The following is a 26,594-nucleotide window of genomic DNA, read 5'->3' on the forward strand; positions in this document are numbered from 1 at the left end:
GTCTTGGATGCTCCACAGGTCCTCCACGGTCCTGTATGGTGCATAGGCACAGACGATGCAGCAGACTGAGAGGGAGATGAAGTCAGGCCCAAACAAAGTCCAGCGAAGTCCAGAGTGCCAAGATGGGTGAAGTGCAGTGGTTTCAGTTATGAATATTGTCCATGACAAATCTAGGGTCCTACAGCCAGGTAAGCCCTTAAATACCCACGGGAGAGGGTTTGAAGATTCAGGGGACCCTCCCAGGGGAGGGTCTGGACAGGGGGGAGGTTACTCCCATGTCCTTTGTCCAGTTTTGTGCCAGATCAGGAGCCAATGGCTCCAAGACTGGCTTGAACATGACAATGCACAGGGACACCAAATGTGCCCCTCATGCAGACTTTCAGTTGCTGGCAAGCACACCCACCCAGTCCTAATACACTAAATCCTGTCTGGGAGGTGGTCACACCTCCCTGTGACAGGATGCCTATTGTCCTGCCTTTCCCTGCCCGAGCTTGGCTCAGCAGCAGGAGGGCAGAAATATCTCTCTGGTCGGCAGCAACCATTTTGTGCTGTCCAGTGCTAGAAGGCTGGTACAGGGATCACCAAGAGCCCACGGAGGCCTTCTTGGTGGGTGGAATCATACCTTCCACACCAGTACCCAGTGTGGGAGTATGATTCCAACATGTTTGACACCAAACACGATAGGGTTTGTTGCAGCCGTTTTCGAGATGGCCATCACGCGGTCGCGTAATTTCCGTCTATACTAGTATATGGCTGCTTCACTGACAAGACGGGAGAATGGACTCCGTAGGCTGCAGGGGTGTCCTGCTCTTGCAGGGGCACCCTCTCCTGTAGAACCAAACACCCTGCTCTCATGATTGTAAAGGCCTGCTATGGGAGTGACTTATAGGTTTTAAGTGCAGTGACCCTTAGATATTGTAAACCTATATCTCCAGTAAGTGGTGCATGCACCAACTTACACAGGCTTCAATGGCAGACCTGTAGTTCCATTTTGAATGGTCTCTCATGGGTGACATAATATATGCTGCAGCCCATTGGGAAACCTCTGGGGTACCTATGCCATGGGTACCATATACTAGGGACTGACAAGGGTACCCAAGTATCCAATCTGGGGTGTACCTAAGTACATAACACAACAGTTTAGGGAGAAAGCAGATAGACTGGGGTCCTGATTAGCAGTATCCCAGTCAGACTAGTCAAAAACCAGCTTAGCGCCAGGCAAAAAGTGGTGGTACACATGCAGAAGGATCCTACCTTCCTACATGCAGCAATTTAATGAAGTAAAAGATAAAATAGAGTTTGGATACCTGCATGAGAAGAATGAGTGTCAGAGATCTTCATTTTAACCAGTTCTATGATATATAAGTGGTAAAGCTGGTACTGGAAAACCTTTCTTAATTAAAGTACTCACCATTTACTTACAGAGGACTACAGTTTCAAATGTGTCATGTGTAGTATCTGCACCAACAGTATTAGCTGCATATAACAATAAAGGAATTACTCTTTATCAACTACTATTACTATCTGTAGAACATGACAACAAAAAATTATCAAGCAACGCTTGTCATGAGGTAAGAAGAGTAATAAAAAACTAAAGCTTCTTATTATTGATTAAGTGAGCATTGTGTCAAATCTAATGCTTGTCGTTATACATTTAAGAATACAACAGATATTGAAAATGAACTATGACGCACTATTTGGTGGAAAACATTTAATTGTATTTGATGACCTACTACAACTAACACCACTAAAAGGGCAACCTGCTTTCAAGTCACTTCTACATGATGAAACAAGAGATTCTCTTGGAAGTATTATTAACGTGAATATTTAGGAATGTTTTGAATACAAAGAATTAGTCAAAAATATGTACCAAGCAACAGAGGTAGAGTATGGAGATATACTAAAGGACATTAGAGTAGGAGTTCTAACAAAAGGAGCAAAGCATACTTTGTAATGTCATCTTTTCAGCAAATTATTTTCATCAAATATTGTGCCAGTGCAACTAATGCATAATTTCATTAAAGGAAACACACCTATAGTTTGTTTAATGCCAACTCTATAAGAGTGTTCAAAGTTCAATCAACAATTGCTCCAACTAGAGAAACAAGATATTGTAGAAATTAGAGCTACAGATAAAATGGAATATCAGGGAGTAACAGTACTACTGACAGATAAACTACAGGTAACATTGGATTCTCTGGAAACTCGGTATGAAAAACTGCAGGATTAGAGAAGCAGTTACATCTCTGTAAAAACTGTCATGTAATTTTACATAAGAATTTAAATGTTGAAGATAAGTTAGTAAATGGTTCAATGGGAAAAGTTATAAATGTTATTAATTATGCTAACAGATGAAGTGGAATACTTGCCAATAAAATTTGATGAGGTTGACAGTGTCAAGCAGATTGATCGAAGCGTTGTACTTTTTTTGGTAGTAAAAGACATATGTGCAACGAAAAACATTTCCAGTGTCACTAGCATATGCTGGATCAATCCATAAATCACAAGGGTTAAGTGTGGATGCAGCTTTTGCAACTATTGGAAGTACTGTAGTTTAAGAAGGAATGTCATCTGGAGCATTAGCACCAATTAGAACATTGTCTGGTTTGTTTTTGACTGACTTTGATCAGAGAAACATTAGTGCTGATGCTAGTTGCATAAGGGAGTACAATTGGAGTGTATTTTCTCCTCATTTAGGCCAGTAGACAGTTTATGAGAAAATAGTAATCTGTCGAAAGCTGTCCAAAGCTGAAGATTATAAAACAGAAAACAGATGATGAACAAAAGGAAGTACAAAAGGAATCTCCTCAACAATCAAAGAAGAGGAAACTAGTAAATAATGAAGAAATTGTAGGTTACCAATTCGACAACACTACAGGGGTCAATTGGTACACAAATTCTGTCGTTAATGTACTATTCCATTTGCCAGATGTTGTTACTGAAATTAAACGAAGAAGAGATGAGAGAATTTGGAATGCCCTCTATGGTTTGCTCCAATGTTCACACAGTGACAGAGCTAGAATACATTCTCTTTCAGGATTATGACATCTTATAGATTCGTCTACTGGATCAGTAGTATTTACTTTGAATATTCAACAAGATGCACAATAATTTGCCATGGTAATGCTAGGAGTACTGGAGGAAGAAGACCTAGATATAAATAACTTATTTGGATTAATTTACAAATGGGAGCATAAGTGTGAAGATTTTGAATTCACCTCCACTACTGTAATCAATTCAGACCACGTCCTGTACTTAACATTAACAGACTGTAAAACTGGAACTTTTCAGCAATTGATTGAAAATGCTACTCAAAATATGACCTGCTCAAACTGTAAATCAGAGCTTCTATCTACATTATTTCTGCAAAGAGCAGAAAAATACATTATATTAATGTTACAGCGATGCTGACCAGATTGTTCAAAATTAAATACTGAAATAACAAACTTTGTACCTGGACAAATATCAATTTCATGAAGGACTTTTACTACTTTGGCTATTATCTTTCATGAAGGAGTAACTACAATGGCTGGACACTACACTGTGTATTGCAGATACCAATTTGAATGGACAGAATGCAATGACTCTAATCTTAAATTAACACCAGGACTACATAGGAAATTACCAAAATCATATCTGCTATTTCTTCAACCAAAGTTCTGAGCAATATTTGTAGATTGTTTTTCCCCACTGTTTGTTAATGATGCTTCATACAGAGAAGGCTGAGAACACTAAAAAAGGAGAAAACAATGTTTATGCTATATTGTAATAAAATGTTTTATTATAAGAATTGTATGGTGGCATTATTTTGTAATTTTCAAGATCAAATACTAACAGATTTTTCATTTTATTCTTTTTACAGAGTGGATGGAGTTCAGCGAGAGTCTAGTGCCTCAAATCACTTTTCTTTTATAGACTGATTCATTAGTCATAAGTAAAGTAATACAGCTAGTCACTTATGCATTCAAGGCCCCATACATATCTTATTGAAACATCCATGAACCACTCATGTACTCTGTTAGACATGGGGGTCACTAGTTGGCAATGGTTTGCACCTTTGTCCAAGTAGGGATCCTTCTTCCTAGTCAGGGTAAGGGGGATGCACTTCTAAAATAACCCCTGCTCATCCCCTTGGTAGCGTGGCAGGAGCAGACAGGCTTATCTCAGAGGCAGTGTGTAAAGCATTTGTGCATGCATACAGTAACACAATGAAAACAATAAAAATGGACACCACACGAGTTTAGAAAAATAAGCAAATCTTGATCTAAACCAACAAGACCAAATACGACAAAAATCCAACATACAATACTGTAAAAATAGTTACTTTGCAAGATAACCTTCAATTTGCATGAATAGATGAAAAACACAGTTCTTTCGAGTCAGCAGCTCTGTCCAGGGCTACTGCGTTGCTGAAAACAATAGAGTTTAACAGTTCCAGCCGACCGCGTCGGTTCGGGCCAGCTTAAGCATCGACGGACTCGTAGACAGTACCTTTATCACTGCGGCTGATCCCGCTGGTACGAGTTGGTTGGGGCAACCATTGCGGCTGTGATGTGAAGTGGAAGGGGTGCCGCGTGCGATGCTCTCATTGCCCAGTGCAGGCAGCGGCTCGGTAACGGTCATCCAAAGGCATCGGTGAGACCAAGGCTTACGATGCAGAGTGAGGCGATGCTGGATGCGGTTCTGGCAGGTCACGGTGCTGGCGATGGAGCTGGTAGTGCTCGGGTTGGGCAGCGACGATATCAGTGATGTCCGGGCAGAGTGAAGCAAGGTGGTGGGGAGTGCGGTGCCCACAGTGCAAGCAACGGCTCGGTGACGGTTGCCCTGCAGTGTCAGTGAGACCAAAGATGTGATGCGAAGTGTGGCGGTGCCTTCTGCGGTGCCTTTAAGTCACGGAACCAGTGACAGACTCGGTGACAGAGTCGGCTGCTATTTTCTTCTGTGGTGATTGACACCAGCGGTTCCAGAGAAGGCACCCAGATGGGTGGTGAAGTCTTTGCTATTCCTGAGACTTCCTGAACAGGGGACAACCTCTCCCTCAAGCCCTTGGAGATACCATGTTAAGGAAGACACACACACAGTTCCTCTCCTTGGCAGAAACAGCTACTGCAGGCCAACCCCAGACTGCACACAGCAAAGGTACTGTACTCCTCCAGCTTCTTTCACCTCTTCTCCTTGGCAGAGGTTCCTCTTGAAGTCCAAAAGCGATGCCAAAGTTCAAGGGTCTGGGCCCAAATTGTTATAGTACAAAATCCTTTGTTCTCTGGAGGCAGAGAGTATCTGTGCTCAGCAAAGAAAGTTCTGTCCTCTTTGGCCCAGCTTCCTGGCAGGAGGTGGAGACAGCATTGTCCAAGGCAGACAAGGCCCTTTCAGGTGTGAAAGAACTCTCCTCGCCCTACTCTGAATGCAGCCCAGGTCTTTTCAGCCCAGCCCTGACGCTCCCTGGAAAGGCAGGACACACCTTACCCCCATGTGGCTGTCTGAACAGAATGCTCATCCCCAGCCCATCACACCAAAGCCAAGCAGTCAATACACAAACCTACCAGAGGCACACCGGATGGCTAATAAAAAAAAAACTACTTTCTAAAAGTGGTATTTTCAAACCCAGAATGTAAAAATCATCCTTACTAAAAGATGTATCCCTAGATTCTGAGATCGGGCATAATAAACTCCATTTTCCCCATCTTGTTCCCATGGACAGTTATACTCATAGGATGTTATAAGTAATCTCCCCTTTCTATCCTATGGGACAGATAGCCTTTCAATAGTGAAGAACGCAACTGGCAGTATTTCACTATCAGGACATGCCACACACATCAGGGCATGTCCTACCTTTCACATACACTGCACCCTGCCCACAGGGATACCATGGGCCTACTTAGGTGTGACTCACATATAGGAAAAGGGAAGATTAGGGTCTGGCAATTGGGTGCACTTGCCAGGTCGACATGGCAGTACTAGACTGCACACAGTCACTGCAATGACAGGCCTGAGGCCCTTTTGCAAGGCTGCTTGTGTGGGTTACACAATCAGTGCTGCAAGCCCAGTAGCAGCATTTGGTTTACAGACCCTGGGCACACATAGTGCACTGTACTAGGGATTTAACAGTAAACCAAATAAGCCAATTATGGAAACACTTATCAATGACAACAATTTACATATGGAGCACTTGTACTTTGCCACTGAACATCATTGGCAAAGTGCCCAAAGCATCTAGCCCAGCAGCAAAACAAAGTCCAACACACCGTAAAACACTGAAGGCACAGGCAAAAATACAGGGGAAACCCATGCCAAGGATGCCAAGTCTAACACACTCGTGCAAATATCAATACACCAATCATGCAGTCATTCAATTATCCATCCATGTCCATGTGTAATGTCCTTATTCTAACATATATATAATCAATGCACTAGTTATGCACTCATGCTAACATCCATGCACCACTCATTCAATCATCCATGAACCACCCATGTACTTGTTCAATCATCCATGCACTCATTCAATCTTTAATGCACCATTGACACACTAATTCAATCATTTATGCACTAGTCTTGCACTCATGCTCACATCCATGTACCACTCATGTACCCATTCAATCATCCATGCACCATTCATTCAATCAACAGTGCACTACTAATGCACTCATTCAACCATCCATGCACCACTCATGCACTCATTCAGTCATCCAGGTACCACTCATGCATTCATTCAATCATCCATGCACCACTCATGCACTCATTCTTTTATCCATGTACCACACATGCCCCATTAGTATATTTAAGCTCTATTCATCGACTCATTCTATCATCCATGCACCACTCATGCACTCATTCAACCATTCATGCACCACTCATCCACTCATTCAGTCACTGATTCAATCATCTATGCACCACTAATGAACTCATTCTTGTATCCATGTACCACACATGCACCCGTTCAATCATCTATCTACCACTCAATCATTTCTTCAATCATTCATGCACCACTGATGTACTAATTCAATCATTCATGCACTAGTTATGCACTCATGCTAACATCCATGCTCTACTTATTCAATCATCCATGCACCACTCATGCACTCATTCAATCATCCATGGACCACTCCATCATTTCTTCAATCATTCCTGCACCACTGATGCACTAATTCAATCATTACTTCACTATCCATGAACTCATGCTAACATCCATGCACCACTCATTCAATCATCCATGAACCACTCATGCACTCACTCAATCAGCCATGCATCACTCATGCACTCATTGACTCATCCATGCATCACTCAAGCACTCATTCAATCTTTAATGCACCACTGATGCAGTAATTCAATCATTTATGCACTAGTCATGCACTCATGCTCACATATATGCATCACTCATGCACCCATGCAATTATCCACACACCACTCACTCAATCATTAGTGCACCACTCATGCACTCATTCAACCATTCATGCACCACTCATCCACTCATCAATGCACCACTCATGCACTCATTCAATCATCTATGTACCACTCATGAACTCATTCTTCTATCCATGTACCACACATGCACACATTCAGTCATCCATGTACCACTCAATCATTTCTTCAATCATTCATGCACCACTGATGCCCTAATTCATATATTCATGCACTAGTTATGCACTCATGCTAACATCCATGCACCACTCATTCAATCATCCATGAACCACCCAGGTACTTGTTCAATCATCCATGCATCACTCATGCACTCATTCAATCTGTAATGCACCATTGATGCACTAATTCAATCATTTATGTGCTAGTCTTGCACTCATGCTCACATCCATATACCACTCATGTACCCATTCAATCATCCATGCACCATTCATTCAATCAACAGTGCACTACTCATGCACTCATTCAACCATCCATGCACCACTTATGCACTCATTCAGTCATCCATGTACCACTCATGCATTCATTCAATCATCCATGCACCACTCATGCACTCATTATTTTATCCATGTACCACATATGCCCCCATTCAATCATCCATGTACCACTCAATCATTTCTATAATCATTAATGCACCACTGATGCACTAATTCAATCATTCATGCACCACTCATGCACTCATTCTATCATCCATGCACCACACATGTAATAACCTATGCACCACTCATATACTCATACAATCATACATGCACCACTCAAGTACTCAATCAATCATCCATGCACCACTCAAGCAGCTATTCAGTTATCTGTGCACCACTCATGCAGTCATCTTATCATCCATGCACCACTATTGCACTCATTCAAGCATCCATGCACCACTCATGCACTCATTATTATATTTAAGCTCTATTCATCGACTCATTCTATCATCCATGCACCACTCATGCACTCATTGAATCATCCATTCACCACTGATGCACTCATTATTGTATCCATGTACCACACATGCACCCATTCAATCATCCATGTACCACTCAATCATTTCTTCAATCATTCATGCACCACTGATGTGCTAATTCAATCATTCATGCACTAGTTATGCACTCATGCTAACATCCATGCTCTACTTATTCAATCATCCATGCACCACTCATGCACTCATTCAATCTGTAATGCACCATTGATGCACTAATTCAATCATTTATGTGCTAGTCTTGCACTCATGCTCACATCCATGTACCACTCATGCACCCATTCAATCATCCATGCACCATTCATTCAATCAACAGTGCACTACTCATGCATTCATTCAATCCTCCATGCACCACTCATGCACTCATTATTTTATCCATGTACCACACATGCCCCCATTCAATCATCCATGTACCACTCAATTATTTCTTTAATCATTAATGTACCACTGATGCACTAATTCAATCATTCATGCACCACTCATGCACTCATTCTATCATCCATGCACCACACATGTAATAACCTATGCACCACTCATATACGCATTCAATCATCCATGCACCACTCAAGTACTCAATCAATCATCCATGCACCACTCAAGCACCTATTCAGTTATCTGTGCACCACTCATGCAGTCATCTTATCATCCATATACCACTATTGCACTCATTCAAGCATCCATGCACCACTCATGCACTCATTATTATATTTAAGGTCCATTCATCGACTCAATCTATCATCCATGCACCACTCATGCACTCATTGAATCATCCATTCACCACTCATGCACTCATTCTTGTATCCATGTACCACACATGCACCCGTTTACTCATCCAAGTACAACTCAATCATTTCTTCAATCATTCATGCACCACTGATGTACTAATTCGATCATTCATGCACTAGTTATGCACTCATGCTAACATCCATGCTCTACTTATTCAATCATTCATGCACCACTCATGCACCAATTCAATCATGCATGCACCACTCATGCACTCATTCTATCATCCATGCACCACACATGCAATAACCTATGCACCTCTCCTATGCTCACTTAATCATCCATGCACCACTCAAGTACTCATTCAATCTTTAATGCACCACTGATGCAGTAATTCAATCATTGATGCACTAGTCATGCACTCATGCTCACATCTATGCACCACTCATGCACCCATGCAATTATCCACGTACCACTCAATCATCAGTGCACCACTCATGCACTCATTCAATCATTCATGCACCTCTCATCCACTCATTCAGTCATCAATGCACCACTCATGCACTCATTCAATCATCTATGTACCACTCATGAACTCATTCTTCTATCCATGTACCACACATGCACATATTCAGTCATCCATGCACCACTCAATCATTTATTCAATCATTCATGCACCACTGATGCACTATTCAAACATTCATGCACTAGATATGCACTCATGCTAACATCCATGCACCACTCATTCAATCATCCATGAACCACCCATGTACTTGTTCAATCATCCATGCATCACTCATGTACTCATTCAATCTTTAATGCACCATTGATGCACTAATTCAATCATTTATGCACTAGTCATGCACTCATGCTCACATCCATGTACCACTCATGTACCCATTCAATAATCCATGCACCATTCATTCAATCAACAGTGCACTACTCATGAAGTCATTCAACCATCCATGCACCACTCATGCACTCATTCAGTCATCCACGTACCACTCATGCATTCATTCAATCATCCATGTACCACTCATGCACTCATTCTTTTATCCATGTACCACACATGCCCCCATTCAATCATCCATGTACCACTCAATCATTTCTTTAATCATTAATGTACCACTGATGCACTAATTCAATCATGCATGCACCACTCATGCACTCATTCTATCATCCATGCACCACACATGTAATAACCTATGCACCACTCATATACGCATTCAATCATCCATGCACCACTCAAGTACTCAATCAATCATCCATGCACCACTCAAGCACCTATTCAGTTATCTGTGCACCACTCATGCAGTCATCTTATCATCCATATACCACTATTGCACTCATTCAAGCATCCATGCACCACTCATGCACTCATTATTATATTTAAGGTCCATTCATCGACTCAATCTATCATCCATGCACCACTCATGCACTCATTGAATCATCCATTCACCACTCATGCACTCATTCTTGTATCCATGTACCACACATGCACCCGTTTACTCATCCAAGTACAACTCAATCATTTCTTCAATCATTCATGCACCACTGATGTACTAATTCGATCATTCATGCACTAGTTATGCACTCATGCTAACATCCATGCTCTACTTATTCAATCATTCATGCACCACTCATGCACCAATTCAATCATGCATGCACCACTCATGCACTCATTCTATCATCCATGCACCACACATGCAATAACCTATGCACCTCTCCTATGCTCACTTAATCATCCATGCACCACTCAAGTACTCATTCAATCATCCATGCACCACTCAAGCACCTATTCAGTTATCTGTGCACCACTCATGCAGTCAACCAATCATCCATGTACCACTATTGCACTCATTCAAGCATCCGTGCACCACTCATGCACTCATTATTATGTTTAAGCTCTATTCATCAACTCATTCTATCATCCATGCACCACTCATGCACTCATTACATCATCCATGCACCACTCATGCACTCATTCAATCATCCATGCACCATTCATGCACTCATTCTATCATCCTGCACCCCTCATACGTTCTTTCAACTATCCATGCACCACTCATGCACTCATTCAGTCATCAATACACCACTCATGCACTCATTCAAGCATCCATGCCACACTCATGCACTCATTCAATCATCCAGGTACCACAATGCACTCATTCAGTCATTCACACGCCACTCATGTAGTCATTCAATCATCCATGCACCACTCATGTACTAATTTGAATCATGCACACACCAGTCATGCATACTTTATCTTTTTTTACCCATAAAGGTGGTTCCAACAGGAACCATTTTTTTTAAATAGTTTTTTTTAGTGGTTTTATTAAGTTTTCAATTTTTTTTCTTCTTTTTTAATGCTAACAAAAATGGCAACTGGGACAGGAGAAGTTTGAAAATATGCACTCAAAAATGTGCATAAACTATAGAAGGCGATTTTTTTTTAGCATTCATGATTTTTCGCAGCATTTTCAATCGTTGCAACACACTGCTCATCAGCAATAAAAACAACCCCACAGTCCATGCAATATGTAGCCATTCTTAAAAACTCTGGCGCCATATCTGTACCACCATTTTGGACCACTGAAGGGACTCTCTGGCCAGGAATTGTTGCTGCTGCCACTGATGTATGGTCCTATGGCTTCTTTCTGCTTCTTTGCCACTTGCAGGTAGGTTTTTAGATGGTATAACATGGTATAACACAAATTATGTACTGCACTAGTTTTGCAACAATTTTTGATTCTCCAGATGGGATTTTGAAAAAATTCCAAGTCAAACTTGATCTCTGCGGGGAAGGCCCCTCATCTTCAATTTCTTCAGTGTCGACCTCCTCCACATCCTCCCCTGCTGTAGTTGTAGGTGATCCCCATCTCCTTGCTCTGTTGCCATTTTCGGTACAAAAAAGCCCCAAACATTTCTCCAGCCACAATCTACCACCTGCTTACAATAAAGTTCCATAAGAGAAGGGAGAGAGGGTGTGCACCTCATATTCAGTTTGCTGAAACATATATTATCCAATGATTCCTTGCTTTCACGGTCATGTGATCTTCAGGGTGACCAACATATTTGTGATTGCCGCGCTGTAGCGGAAATTCAAAATACTAGTTTGAAGTAGTTTTCTTTAAAAATGAAAACAAAAGCAGAACTTTCAATACTATGATAGTAGACAGCTATACTGAAACGTGTTCACAATATATATTGCAGCACGTTAAGAGGACCCGTTCCACAAAGTGTCCTGCGTAAAGTTTGGCATCTTTGCAGTTTTACCCGAGGGATCGGATATCGCAGGACCGCCACAGAACTGAGACAGGCAAGCGGCTACTGTCAGGAACAGCTCGTGACTTCACGGGGAAGCGGGAACACTGAATCCCAGCTACATGGCTCGCTTTGACTTTGTTTGTGGTTTTGGGGCTGGAACGTCGGGGACCCGAGGGAATGCTGGACTGTAATCTACGGGACTGCTTCAAATCTACAATATTCCCACCACTCGTTAAGGAACTACAGCGTTCAATTTTAGATTGAACAATCTTGTCTCCACAAACGGAACTTACCGAAATATTGCACCATGGGAGCTGAAGTTCACAGACATTGAGCTTCAGCTGACGGCGATCAATGGGTGGAGCCAGCTGACCTCCCCTGATTGGGAGGGCCTTAGAATATCAAGGGTGGTAGGAGGAGGATTCTCGTTCAAGTTAGCGGCATCTGACGAAGGCAAGACGCCGAAATGCATTATGCCACATCTAACCGTCATTAAAGCATTCCTGAAACGTTCCCCGCTGTGTCCTCTGGCTTCTTTCACGGAGGGGTCTTTGTCGGAGATATATATATATATATATATATATATATATATATATATATATATATATTAGAAGAAAGAGTTGCCCCTAGGTGCACTCACAGAAAGGCATCCGCTCACCAATGCAGGCAGTTTCCCAAGTCACGCAGCCCTTTCTTTTCTCTGCCGCTCGATGCGTTTCGGGCATCTCCGCCCTTCCTCATGAGCAGCCTGTGTTTCAATGATGGCCAACGCAGCATTGCCAGTATATCCCCTCTTTTATTTCCATCATAAAGCATCTCATAGCAACATAAAGCATTATGGGACTGGTAGTGCAAATTACAACCATCATAGGTCGCCGCCGCCAATGAAGCATGCCAAAGTTCTCCAAAGGGAAACTCAAGTGTCCTGTATCGCTGCCTACATAATGTCACAAGCATCTTCTGCACCGTTCGTACTGTCCAAATAAACAGCACTGGCCCCGCTGAAAAGTTCCGCAGTGGTGCTCGTCCGTGACCGGGCAGGCCACATTAAATTAGAAGAAAGAGTTGCCCCTAGGTAGACTTGCACTCACAGATATATATATATATATATATATATATATATATATATATATATATATGTGTTTCAGAGTTGCTGAAAACACGCGGTATCCACGATTAGCGGCGTCACCGTGACTGCCGCTCTTGCCGAGAAAACTTGGAAAGCTAATTAAAGTGGTTTTGTTAAGAAATTATTATAGACAGACAACTTTAAACAGGAGATCAATAAACAACTAGTAGCAAACATCAGTTAAATTATGTGTATATATGTGTTTTACAGTTTCTGAAAAACACACGATATCTGCGATTAGCAACGTCACTGCAACTTCCGCTCTTGCAGTGAAAATTGGAAAAGTTAAGTAAAAGTGGTTTTAGTAAAAAATTATTATAGACAGACAACTTTAAACAGGAGATCAGTAAACAACTAGTGTCAAACATCAATGAAAATATGTGTATATATGTGTTTTAGTGCTTCTGAAAAGCATGTGGGATCCATGAAGAACTATGTCACTGCGATCACCGGTTTTGCTGCAAAAACGGAAAACATTAACTAAAAGTGGTTTTTTTCAGAAATCATTACAGACAGACAATTTTGAAGAGGAGATCAATAAACAACTAGTCCCAAGTTGAAAAAAAACTTAGAATTTCACTGAAAAAAACAAAGGTTACAAGGACCTTATAGTTATGCTCCGGATTCATTCATACAAATCCAGTGAAATTCAGCCATTATAGTTAGTGAGCTAACTATAACTTGCGCCCCCGCAATGCACTACTTATGACCTCATCTATTACATCACTCATTACATGGTCACTGAGATCACTGATGATACATGTAATGACATCACTGATACATCATCCACAGAGTCTCTGATGTACCCACTCACACACCAATATAACCTTTGATACACGCACTCCAACTTTCACACTACCATTCTCAAACCCATTCACACACCTATACCAGAACTTACACAGTCCTTCACTGATTCATAGAACAACACACACTTCCACTCACCCATACAGCCACTCATACACCCACTCACTCACTAATACAGCCACTAACATATCCACTCATTTATCCAAACAGCCACTCATACACTGAGTCAGCCACCCATAGAGCTACTCACATACCTACTCACTCGTGCATACAGTCAATCACACAGCCTCTTACTCACCCATACAGTTACACATACACTCACTCACTTACTCATATAGATACTAGCATGTACTCACTCACCTATACAGTCACTTACACTAGCACACACTCAGCCATGCAGCCACTCTCACATTAACTCACTCACCCATACAATCACTCATTTACCCCATCACTCACCTATACTGCCTTTCACATACCCAGTTACTCACCCATATACCACTTACTCATGTATGCTCTCCCTGACACAGCCATACACACACTCACTCACCCATACAACCTTACACACACATACATACAGCCATTGACTCACCCACTCACTCATCACCCACCCACACAGATACTCAGACACCCATAAAGGTACTCAGACAACCAATCACTCACCCATACAGAAACTCACATACCCACCCACTCACAACACCCATCCACCCACTTAGACACCAACTAACAGATGGATAAAGACATTCACACAAACAGTCTGTCATCTATACATTCACTGAGATACCTAATCACTCAAGTATACAGTTAGTCACGCTCCTACTGAATCATCCAATCAGGCTCACTAACTATAATTGCTGAATTTCTCTGGTTTTATAGTGAATATATCTATCTATATCTAGCTATCTATCTAAAGAAATATATAGATATAAAATGTAATATATGACATATATATGTATACAAAGTACACAATTAATGATAAATTAACACATTGACATTATATATAAATATATGACAGTTATATGTACTTACGCAAATTATTTGTGAATAATGAATATGTACATTTATTATTATTATTACTATTATTATTAATCAGCGTAAAATGTATTTATTTGTCTAAATCCCCAAAACAATATGCTTAAGTAGTCAGTGTGTGTGTGTGTTTATATATACACACACAGATTTATGTATATACTACCTACTGGTGACTGCCAGTAGGTAGTTATAGTTAGAATGTAGTTTCCATTTGTAGAGTGTTTTTTCATTTACCAATAACTTTGGCGTTGTTTGATACATTTTTGCCAAATTTTCAAAACTAATTTGCCAGTCACTTCAGCTGCTGTGGTGATCCATCAAGCGTGGGCCGAACGAAAAGGGGGGGGGGTCCTAAAATGCTTTTTCTTCATGTTAATTTCCATGGGAAACTTTAGACACAGCAAAAGCCCCAACTGCTGAATGGAATTACACTAAATTTGACTAAAAGGTAGATCTTGGTCCAGAAAGCACCATTTTTGTTAAATGGTGTAAATCCATTCAGTAGTTGCTGAGAATTGGATTTTTTTAAAGATATACAACTGAGACTGCAGGGGATCCACGACCCCTCCACATCTCATGCCTGAGATCTGATTGGTGCATCGTGGGGTCCCACTCTTCATTTGAAATCGGACCCCGGGTAGGCCAGGTCCTGTGGGCATGTTTAAATATAGGAGGGCACATAGGGCCCCCCTTCTTGGGAGCCCTGATGACTGCCACCTCCCTATGGCAGTCACCTCATTATTAGTGGGAGAATCGTACGGCTGCCCCGTAGCCCTGGGGACCGCCACCTCCTTGGGGCACAAAAGTCATTACTAAATAACTTGGAGCCCCACATGGCCCTCAGGACCGCCACCCCCCAGGGCCAGCCCCAGCAATGTCCATGGGTGCCCACCCCCAGGACATAGCAGTTTGCTATGCCATAACAAACCTGTTCCGCTTTCAGCAAGCGAGAATAGAAAATGCTCTTGCTTGCTGAAAATGAAGCATGTGTGTTTCCCTGCCTGCTGTCAAGGGAGCAGGAAATCAGACATTGCTTCAAGATCCAGAGAACTGCATGTTAGAAGCTCCCGGGGTCTCAAAGCAGTGCAGGCTCCCGCAGGAGGCGGGGAGCTAGCAGGCACACCAGGGACCTTCAGGCTTCCCCTGTGGTCCCCAACTAAGTGGCCAGGCTCCAGGGGATGGTATTCACTGGGGCCTGGCCATATATACACCCATCCCGTAAACTTACCTTACCTGTGATCATGCTGCTTAAAAAAAGTAAATTAGAATTTTCAGAAAATACTAATATTACTCATAGAGCCCCACAACCTGGACACCCAGCAGGTCAAGCAGGTTCCTGTCCAGGAAACAGGCGCAGGCAAAACAAAATTGGTGCACCCTTGTGGTGTTGTTAGTGCAGATTTTTCAGCACGGAACACGCTACTGGCTTGGAAAAAGCAACGCGAATGGCAGGACAGAATTCTATAGAATCTTGCAAAGTTTTTTGTAACTCTGTCGGATTCTGCTAAGTGAAACTCCATGAGTTCTACCTCGCTCTATTACAGTGCTTTCAATGATGGCTGAACAGGGTCATGGAGGAGGCTATTTACATCCTAACAAACATGCCCAGCTCATTTGTGCAGAGACACAATGCTAAACATCTCGTTTCCAATTAAGTGGCAATAATGTTCAGTTCAATACATTATTTTCTTGTTGAGATCAAGGTTAAATATTTACTGTGCTCCTCCTTTATTGCTGCAGTGCCTTAAGCACACTTGACAACTCCATGTTCCTCAGTTGGCTTGTTCTATTTGGTGGAATTACTGCAACACCTTTTTAGTTTCTTATTAAACCAGAAAAAGTGGATCTTCCTTTGCAATCACTAATGTAACCTGCATGGTTTCTCAAGGATCAACCTTATCTCTAGTCCTTATCAATTGCTTTATTAGGTCAGGAACTGTGCGGTGTGTGCATCGCTGTACACTCAGACCCTGGCTTCACTCCATTAAAAATAGTACCAGGTGGGACAATTGGGCGATGTTGTATCCTCCTCCCGTTAGGTGCCTTGTTGTGTGTTCTCACTTGCTATGACTGGGCTGCACTGCAGTGGAGCTTCTGGGTGACTGGTAATTCAGGAGAGAGGAGGCAGCCTCTGCCTTGAGGTCCGGGTCTCACAAGATGTAAAAAGAAACACCAGGGACCCTATTATGTAAAGGGTGCACTTTCCCTATGTGCACCGAGCACACCTTAAAACAGCGTCACCGGGTGCGAATAGGAAAAGTTCACCCTATTACATAGTATGCGCTGTCCCGAGGGCAGGCGTGAACTCACGCTGCTCTAGTGGCAGCCCATTTATGTGAAAAACGTAGCCGCTGTTTTGAAGCTGCTCTGTGTTGTATTGTGCATGCGACAAACCGTCTGCACTTCTAAAGGGGATTAGAATGAGTGAGTGACTGCACCTCCCTGTAAGTGGATATCTGGGGGGTCGACATGACCCCCTCCAGAGGGCTGCTAACAGGGAGCGCACTGTCAGAGCACCCCCTGACTGCTTGTTTGCCTCTGTGCCTGCGTCTACAGTTCGGCGCGGGCACAGAGGCAAGGGATTTCCTCATTTGCATGGGGCCAAGCCCCTATGTAATGAGGGAATGCCCTCTTGAGGAAGCGCTGGATCTGTATGTTTGCCAGCACTTCCACTATTACCAATGGGGGCTCACATGTGTTTGTGGCCCCTTCTGTAATACCAAAGTGCCACAGGGGCACACAAAGTGGGCACAAACACCTGTTGTGCCTCTGGGGCACTTTGGTAATACGTCCCCAAAATTGACCGTTTAATGGAACGTGCCAAAAATCTTACAATACCTCAGGTACACACAAGATTTGATTGCCATTTTGGGCATAATTGTATAAATGCTATGCTCCAGCAACCAAACACTCACTTGGCTTCAATTACCTTGGGCAGACGAGACCTACCTGAATCCTACCATGAATTCCTTTGACCATGACATTTTTTTTGTGTTCTTTTCCTGATTTGGGGGTTTAACTTTCCTTGGGATTATAATGGAATTAGAACAGTTTTCTGTTGGACCATTTAGAAGATCTGTTTGCTCCTCACTACCCCCTCTCAAGGAGGTTTGCCTCTCCCTCTCAAACAAAGTGCTCTGCAGGTCTTGTTTTTCTGTAACCTTTGGGCCAAATGCCTGGATATATTTATCTCTGGTAAAAAAGTTGGTCTGCTTTTACTGGGGAATAATACCTGACGTTAAGGGAGATAGTTCTTCCATAAACTCATAATTACCCTTAAGAAAAAGGAGAAGACTTTGATTTTGAGATATTCTTCAAAGACTTATAACCGTTGGGGAACTTGTTCAACTTTCAGTTGCTTTCTATGCTGTTAATAGAGAACTGTCTCTGCTTCCAATGGTTAGTGTCAATTGGGAAGTAAGGGGTATTTATTTTTCCAGTCTATGTTCTTCAACTGATTATTCTTTTTTTCCTCTGTGGTACAGGTAGGCTGGTCGGTTTTAGGTTTAAACCTATAATAACTGATAAAACCCCACCTAAAGGAAAATAGCCCTCACCAGTGTAAACATATAAACACTGAAAAAACACCTTTGCAACCACAAACTAAATGCCATTCAAAGAAAGGAAAAGGTGAGTGAAAGAGTAATTTCTATTTCTTCCTAAAGGGGTCAATACAACATAACTTTGTTACATAATGCAGCAGCAAGAAAGACAGAGCTAGCATTTTTCTGCGACTTTTGTTGTTTAGGGATGTCACTAAAATATTGTTACGTCTTCCTTTTATTTTTTCCCATTTTGTGTTCTTTGGTCTAATGATGCATGGTTTAGAAGCATGTTTTAAGCATTATTTAATTATTTTATAAACTGTAGAGAATCAGGAAATACATTTGATTCTTTCACTGATAGGCAAAATGGCTAGTTTCATACAAATATTTCCCAATATGTACCATCACATTTAACCACAGACAAAGAATGGGTGAAACCCTTTGATAAATCAGCCCCTTTTCTAGCGATTCATTATTGATAGTAGGTGAATTGCCAAACACCCTAGGCTTTAAACAATCAATGCAAGGTGTAGTGACCGGTATATGTGAAAACAGTGCTGTCACCAAGCATCTGGGATAGTTGGGAAAACATGACTCCAGATGTTTGGAAAACATGGAAAACAGTGTCACTTGGAATGGTGCTGCTAAAATCTCTTACCAAGTTCAACCAAGATTTGAGGATATTGTTTGTATTTGCAGTAATTCAGCCACATATATGAAAATGTTGTGTGATGACCTGTCAAATTCAATACCTGAGCTGAAGTGCTTTCCTGTAAGAGATCCTTGCTAAGTGCAAGATGGTATGCTGAAAGCATCTTTACAATCTTCAGAGTTAATGAAAAATGCTATTGACTTTGTAGTCCACTCTGGTGCACTGTTTCATTATGCACGGGAACTAAAAACGCAAATATTTCTCATTTTGTGCTTTGTGTGGCGTCAATGAAAGAGTAATCCCAAATGTGTCATTTAACTTGTGATTCTCAGTCCTAGAGGCCTTGAATGCTATATTATCCATGTGGCAATCGTTTACAGAATTTGTGCTTAGTGATGATGCCAAAAGTCAAGAAATGTGAGGATCTTTGGTCACATATTTATACTGATGTGAAAAGAAGTACACTCTACTGCATTCTTAGATTTTTACAGGAGAACATGATTGCTGCAGTGAGCATAATAAAAAAACTAGTCTGAAAACACCCTTGTCTACCAAGTATTCAGCGTAATTAGTGTAGATGTGAAACATCTCCTTATGAGTTGGCTAGCCGACACTTTTAGTGACGTTGGCACTGCAACATGTTCCATGTTAGAATTCTTGCCACTTGGGAAGAAAAGAAATGTTGAGGAGGAATTCAGGAAATTTCATTTTACAGTGCATGAGAAATGGCTGGCAATGATGAATAGACATGTCCCTTCAGAAACCATGGCACTTGAAATCAATGAAGCCTCACTGAGGTACTCTATACAAGTGCTAGATCTTTTCTGTAAATGGTAATTTTCTCCGGACTTTGTAAAGAACTGCCTCATTTTTCACCGCTTCAATAACTGAGGGCATATGCACCCAGTTCAACACATATTTGCAGAACCTGTCCCAGAGAATCGCAATCTTCAGGTGCACCAGTATTGGCATGGAAAGTAGGGGTGGGCGGAATTTGCGAAAGTAACTTTCGCAAATTAGCGCGAAAATGTTAAAAATCTCCACAAACACGCGGAAATATCGCGAAGATGCAGAAGTTTTTTTCCCGCCCGTTCGCGGTACTTTCTGCGTGGTCGCGGCTCGCCAACTTACCCATGCGGTTGCTCGCGGGCGCGGCCATCTTGTTTTCACTCTTCTCGTGGTGCATGATCGCGAGAAGAAAGACGTGATCGCGCGACCAATGACATTACTGCGGGCGCGAACTGTCGCGAGACAGCGCAAATGGCTACCAACAATCCAACATCTCGTGGAGAACGCGACCGGATCGGGAAAACTTGTCAGCGAACGCGGGGATTTAGGCAAGGCGATCGCGCGAGAATGTATTATTTTACAGCGCGAGCAAGAAACAAATTATCTCTAAGCTGCGGAATGTGGAAATTTTGACATTTTCGCGCTCTCCGCGGAACGCGAAAATGCCAAATTATCGCAATTTCCTCGAGCGGAACGGAAATTTAGCCCAGGCCTAATGGAAAGCTATGTCAGTGGCCACAGTTAGCAAATTGTGTACTGGCTGTTTTGGCGTTGGATCTCTCAAGTTCCAATGTTGTGAGGGCCCTTTCACAGATAAATGTTTTCATGGGAAGGAAAGAGTGAGTGTGCATGACCAAAGACTCACTAAAGAAGTATTGTATGGTGCACTATATTAAGTTTGATTTTTAAAAATGTATTTGAACCTCATACACCCTGTATGCACACTGGATATACACATGCAATATCAGAGTGGAAAGCAAGCAATAATAAAAGCAAAAGGTTCCATAAACAGCGGAAAAACACTGCTTCTGTTGTTCTTAATTGTGCGAAGATTTGTAACCACTGATAAACACTGTTTTTTAAGGTATTGAAAACACTGAAGAAACCCCACCAAAATTTACCAAAAATAGAAACTGAAAACAGGAAAGCCTAGTTACAGGGAAAGAAAACTAGAGAAGTCAGCTCAGGAAGTTCCCAACATATAGGCACATTAATCCTTCAAGTAGATCAGAGGCAAGTCTTCGAGAAAGCTATTTCTCATCATGTTCCTGCTCTCTTACCCTTGTGGGTGAATCAGCAGCATCCTGAGTAACCCAGTGTGTGTAGTTCAAGTTCAAAAACTCTTTATTTTGGCTGCTAGGGCCATAAAAGAAAAATTCATCACACAGCAGCATATGCAATAAAACAATTAAAAAACATAATTTTTTCTAAAATCATATAGGATATATATCTACATACAAAACATACAATAAAAAATGGAGTATTGCAAGAAATAATCATGTATAAGACAAACTGAGAGTTGTTTCGTTAGACAGGTGATCGACCTAGGGCTTTCTTGCGTAGCACCCACATTGCACCCAAAACGTTTGCAACAGAAATGACATGGTATAGAGGAATCTGATCTGAGAATAAGGAGGGCATCCTGGTGACTCCATGCACCTAGTGACCTACATATCTGTGCCAACCATTTGTGCCGGGTGGATGAATCACCTGGACAGGCGAACATAATGTGTGAACCACTTTCCATCTGATGGTCACACGAGGGGCAGGTGCTACCTCCTTCACACTTCCAACCTGCAGTAAATGACCTAAGGGGCAGGGTACCTATACGAAACTGGAAATCAAATTTCCTATGTAGTGAGACCGTTATTAAATCCCAGAATAGTTCCCGCCCCCACCGTATCTTGATGTCCACATAGTCACTTGTCAGCTTAGTAGTAGCTGACTTCCGAACTACCTTGTCATCTACATGTGACCAGTATTTCATTTTGAGCTCATCTTTGGATGGAAAAACAGATGTGTTGGGTTAGTTCTACACATCATGAAAGCCTAATGAATGCAAGGCTGACTTCATATTTGAAAGCCATGGAATTGAGGTAAATTGGTCAGCCTTCATGACATCCCTTAGGTTATCAGTATATTGTGCAAACTCAGGAGTGGTCTAAAAGCACCTCCAGTACAACATTGTCCGTAAACAAATTTTTTACGTGACCCTTGTAACACCTAGGTCACTAAACAATGGGAGTAACGGGGAACTAGATGGGAGGGAAGTTAAATTCCTAAGAAACTTGTTCTCAGATTTGGGATGTCATCATGTTTGGCAAATCCCCACAGCTCAGCCCCATACAGGGTTGAGACCAAGCCCTTGGCATCATAAATTTTAAGTGAAGGAGTAATGGGTTTACAATAGGATGTCGAAAACTCCTTGAGTATTGCACCAGAGATCGGCTTTAGCCTGTTTGTAGCCTTACTAATGTGTGGTTGCCAAGACATACCCTCAGTAAAGGTAACCCCTAGGTATGTAAAGGAATCCACTTGTTCGGGTGAGGTTCCTCCCAGGATTATTTTGCTCTTAAAAGATTTATGTTGCCTGAAGGACAACACCTTAAGCTTTGAAGTGTTAATTTCCAATCCCCAATCCTCAGAGAATTCTTAAAAATGATCCAAAAGTTTTTGGATGCCTGACGGGGTCTTGGAAATCAACAAAGTGTTGTCAGAAAAACGATGGGGCGTCTACCTACAGCCGAGCAAGGATGGAAGCAATGTAATTGATAAAAAGTGAAAACAGAGTGGGTGCCAGCACACATCCCTGTCGAACGCCTTTGCAGACCAGTACTCTTTTTGTCAACTGAGTCTGGTCACCTCCCCATCTTATACGTGCATAGTTGTATTCAAGTAAGCAGATTAAAAGAGATAAAAACCTAGGAGTCATGTGCAAACCGGCCAAATTGCTTCACAGTTTCAGTCTAGAAATCATATCAAAGGCCGATTTTAGGTCAACAAACGCGACATACAGGCTGCCATCACGGATCAGTACAGTTCTCCAATATTTTAATATAAATCGAAAAACCTAGTCAATTGTTGAAACCTTGGTGCCGAAGCCAGCTTGAAAGGGGCTTAGAATATTATTCTCATCTATCTAATGTTGTATCTTGTTCAGTAGGCACAGTCCAAAATTCTGAATACAAACTATGATGCTGATTGGCCTATAATTCGATGGTAAGGACGTGTCGCCTTTTTTGATTATGGGTAGGACTATAGCACCTTTACATGAATTAGGAATAGGGGACCCTACTGCAATTGCATTAGCCAAGGTTAAAATGTACTCTGACCAGCGTCCTATGTTGTTTACAAAGATATCGGCAGCAATGCCATCCAGGCCAGCAGAACGCCTGCCAGAAGAGGAATTGAGGGCCTGAATAATATCTGCAATTTCAAACATCGGCGTGTTACTGGATGTTATCTGGATTGGTGTCAAAACTGCTGATTTTGCGGGCTTCACAGAATCAACAGCATATCAAATACCGAAGTATTTTACCCTATCGGAGGTGGCCACATTATTATCCCAGTTCTGTGTGGATCTAGAATGATCCTGAGCCACCAAATCCCAGAACTGGGATGAATCACCAATGGAACATAAGTCCAGCAGGGCCCTCCACTTTTTCTCACCCCATTCTTTTTTTGCATACAAGATAGCATTTTTGTATACTTTCCTTAAAACAGGTATCTGAGGTAAATCTTTGATTTGTACTGCCTTAACGACATATGACACGACATTCGTTGTTATTACACGAGTGCTGCTTTTTCATTTTTTACTTCCTATGTGATGCGTTAGCGATTATAAAAAACAATAAAACTTGTTTGAAAAGAGCCTTGTAGATCATGGTCAATAGGTCATGATCACTATCACGAGCTTCTTCAATCAGCTCAAGAGGAGCATAGAGGTCGTTTTGTATCGCGGTCAGAATTTGAGGGGAAGCAGCAACATGGGGCCATTACAAATGGTGTTTATCACCTGTGGGGATGGCCTTTCTGGTATAGATAGTTGAAGCATGAGCTGACTTAATAGATTCACAGAAAGACATGAAATTTGCAGATAGAGTTATGGTCACTGTCTATTCTTTTCTGGGATGACCATGTCGATGACTATTGGCCACAACCTTAGATCAACCAAGATATTATCTATTCGACTAGTATGCAAGGGTTTATTATATGTGTGGGCACCTTGGATGTCAGATTTAACATGACAATCGAGTGCTCTCAGGCCATACTCAATAGTTAGTTATTTTAGGTAAATGTAGTGCGAGACCAAATGCACACAGGGGGGATTTCGAGGAGTGGAACATGCCAGGCTGCGTCCTCTTCCTTCAATGCTAGCTCATCCTGGTCAGCCAGTGGCTCAAAAGTTGTATTAAAATCCCCCCTATAATAAGATAATGATTTTGGGGGAATGAGTCAAGAATATGGACAAGGGCTTGAAGGGTTTTTGTCACTGAGCACTTACTGGCCCCCCTCGCATAGATGTTAAGAATGATTATCTTTAACGATTACTAGTGGCTTAACTGGATACTCAATTTGTCAGGGGAATCGGTCTGGAGTTTGTATTTCGTACAATTTAAGGAGTTCCTAATCCAGATTAGCAGACCTCCTGCAGCACGGCCCCTGAAAATAGAAATAGCAGGAGCAAAAAAATAAGATATCCTTGCTTTTGAGCAGGATCAACCAACCACGTTTCCTGCAAAAGACAGATATCATGTTTGTCCATAGCAGTGTTCCATTCTGGAAGAGAGATTGTTTGCCTGAGACCTGCAACATTCCAAGAAATAAACTGCAAGTCATTATCACCGCTGCATCCTTGGGACTGGCTAAAAGCTGTGGATTCCGAGGGTAGGGTCTGGGAGCTGCCTAATAAGTCAGTCAACCTTATATTAGTAATATTGTGAGTGGGCATGTTGTCAGATATAGAGTTATGTACTGTTAAGCCCAAAGGATAAATGGAACTATTAAATAAATTGATGCACATAGGCTAGCTCTCTGGAGACCTTGATTGTCAGGAATCGGAGGCGCTGAAGGCAAACGCGCCTACCTAGTGTATAAACTACACATCCCAGCAACCTCCGGGGCCCGGAAGTGGACGTCCATATAACGGCGTCATACCCGGCCGGAGGTGTGCGTTATTCGTTTACTCGGAGGAGGATCGGAGGAAGGAGGTGAGGAGCGTTGCGAAGCCTGATGACGGTACCCAGAGTCCCGACTTCCGTCGAACGGTCACCCCGTGGGGTGTGTTCCACGTGGCCGGCGGCTTCCACGAAGATCGGAGCAGGTAGGAAAGGTCCCTGGCTCCCTGACTACTAATTACCCGGCGGGTTGCAAGGCGACCTGTCCCAACCGCTGAGGAGCGGTATTTGTGTTACACGCACCATAGGAGGTGCACCTGCTGGATTGCAGCCGAGGGTGTCCAAACCCATTCAAACCCCCGCATCACCCCCTGGAAAGGGAGACATTGCCGCCTGGCATTTAGGGACGGGGGCTTATCAGAGGCGAGGATTCTAGCTCGGCTGAGCGGCGAAACATCGGGTGTCTTAACACCAAACTGAAATTCCCAGGGAGTGCGCGAGAGGCGTATATCCCGCGAGGAGGATCCCCGGGTGGAGGTAACCAGGGAGTGTCCTCTACTTACTGTGTCAAGTCTATTGGCGTGTTGATCCTCACGTTGTGAAGGAGCGCTACCACTATAAGAACGCCGGCGGCGGTTGTACACCGTGGAAGCCTCTTGGAAGTGCTTGGAGTCGTTTAGTGATAGCGTGGAACTGGGATCCCTTAGTCTGAGGCAAGACTGAGGAGAGGCCATTGCGTTGCATGGCCGGTGTGTTGTTTTGAACTGAGAAAGCCACAGGAGAGGTCTGTGGGCTGAGAGACAAGATTTGGTGGTCCTGAGAGAGGCATCTCAGGGGTCACGGGGAAAGGACTCCCATTACACATGGTAATAGCTGGCGCTAGTGAGACCGAAATGAGAGTAGAGATAAGTGTGGTGCTTATATGAATATTATCTTGTTTTGTCTTTCAGGTTCGATTCCCTGCTGTTCCTTTCTCCCCTTCCTTTTTTCCCTCACCTGATCGCCTCTGGGCTCTGTAACCCCCAGGTTGGAGTCCGGGGATATCGGGAGGTGGACCCCTATTACGTCGTCCGGACCCTGAGGAGCCCTGTAGTCGTAACATTGATTGACTCAAATATATGGGTCCTCTACTAAATTTTGGCAAAATCAC

Source organism: Triturus cristatus, chromosome 4_2 (genome assembly GCF_964204655.1).
Source record: "Triturus cristatus chromosome 4_2, aTriCri1.1, whole genome shotgun sequence".
NCBI lineage: Eukaryota > Metazoa > Chordata > Amphibia > Caudata > Salamandridae > Triturus > Triturus cristatus.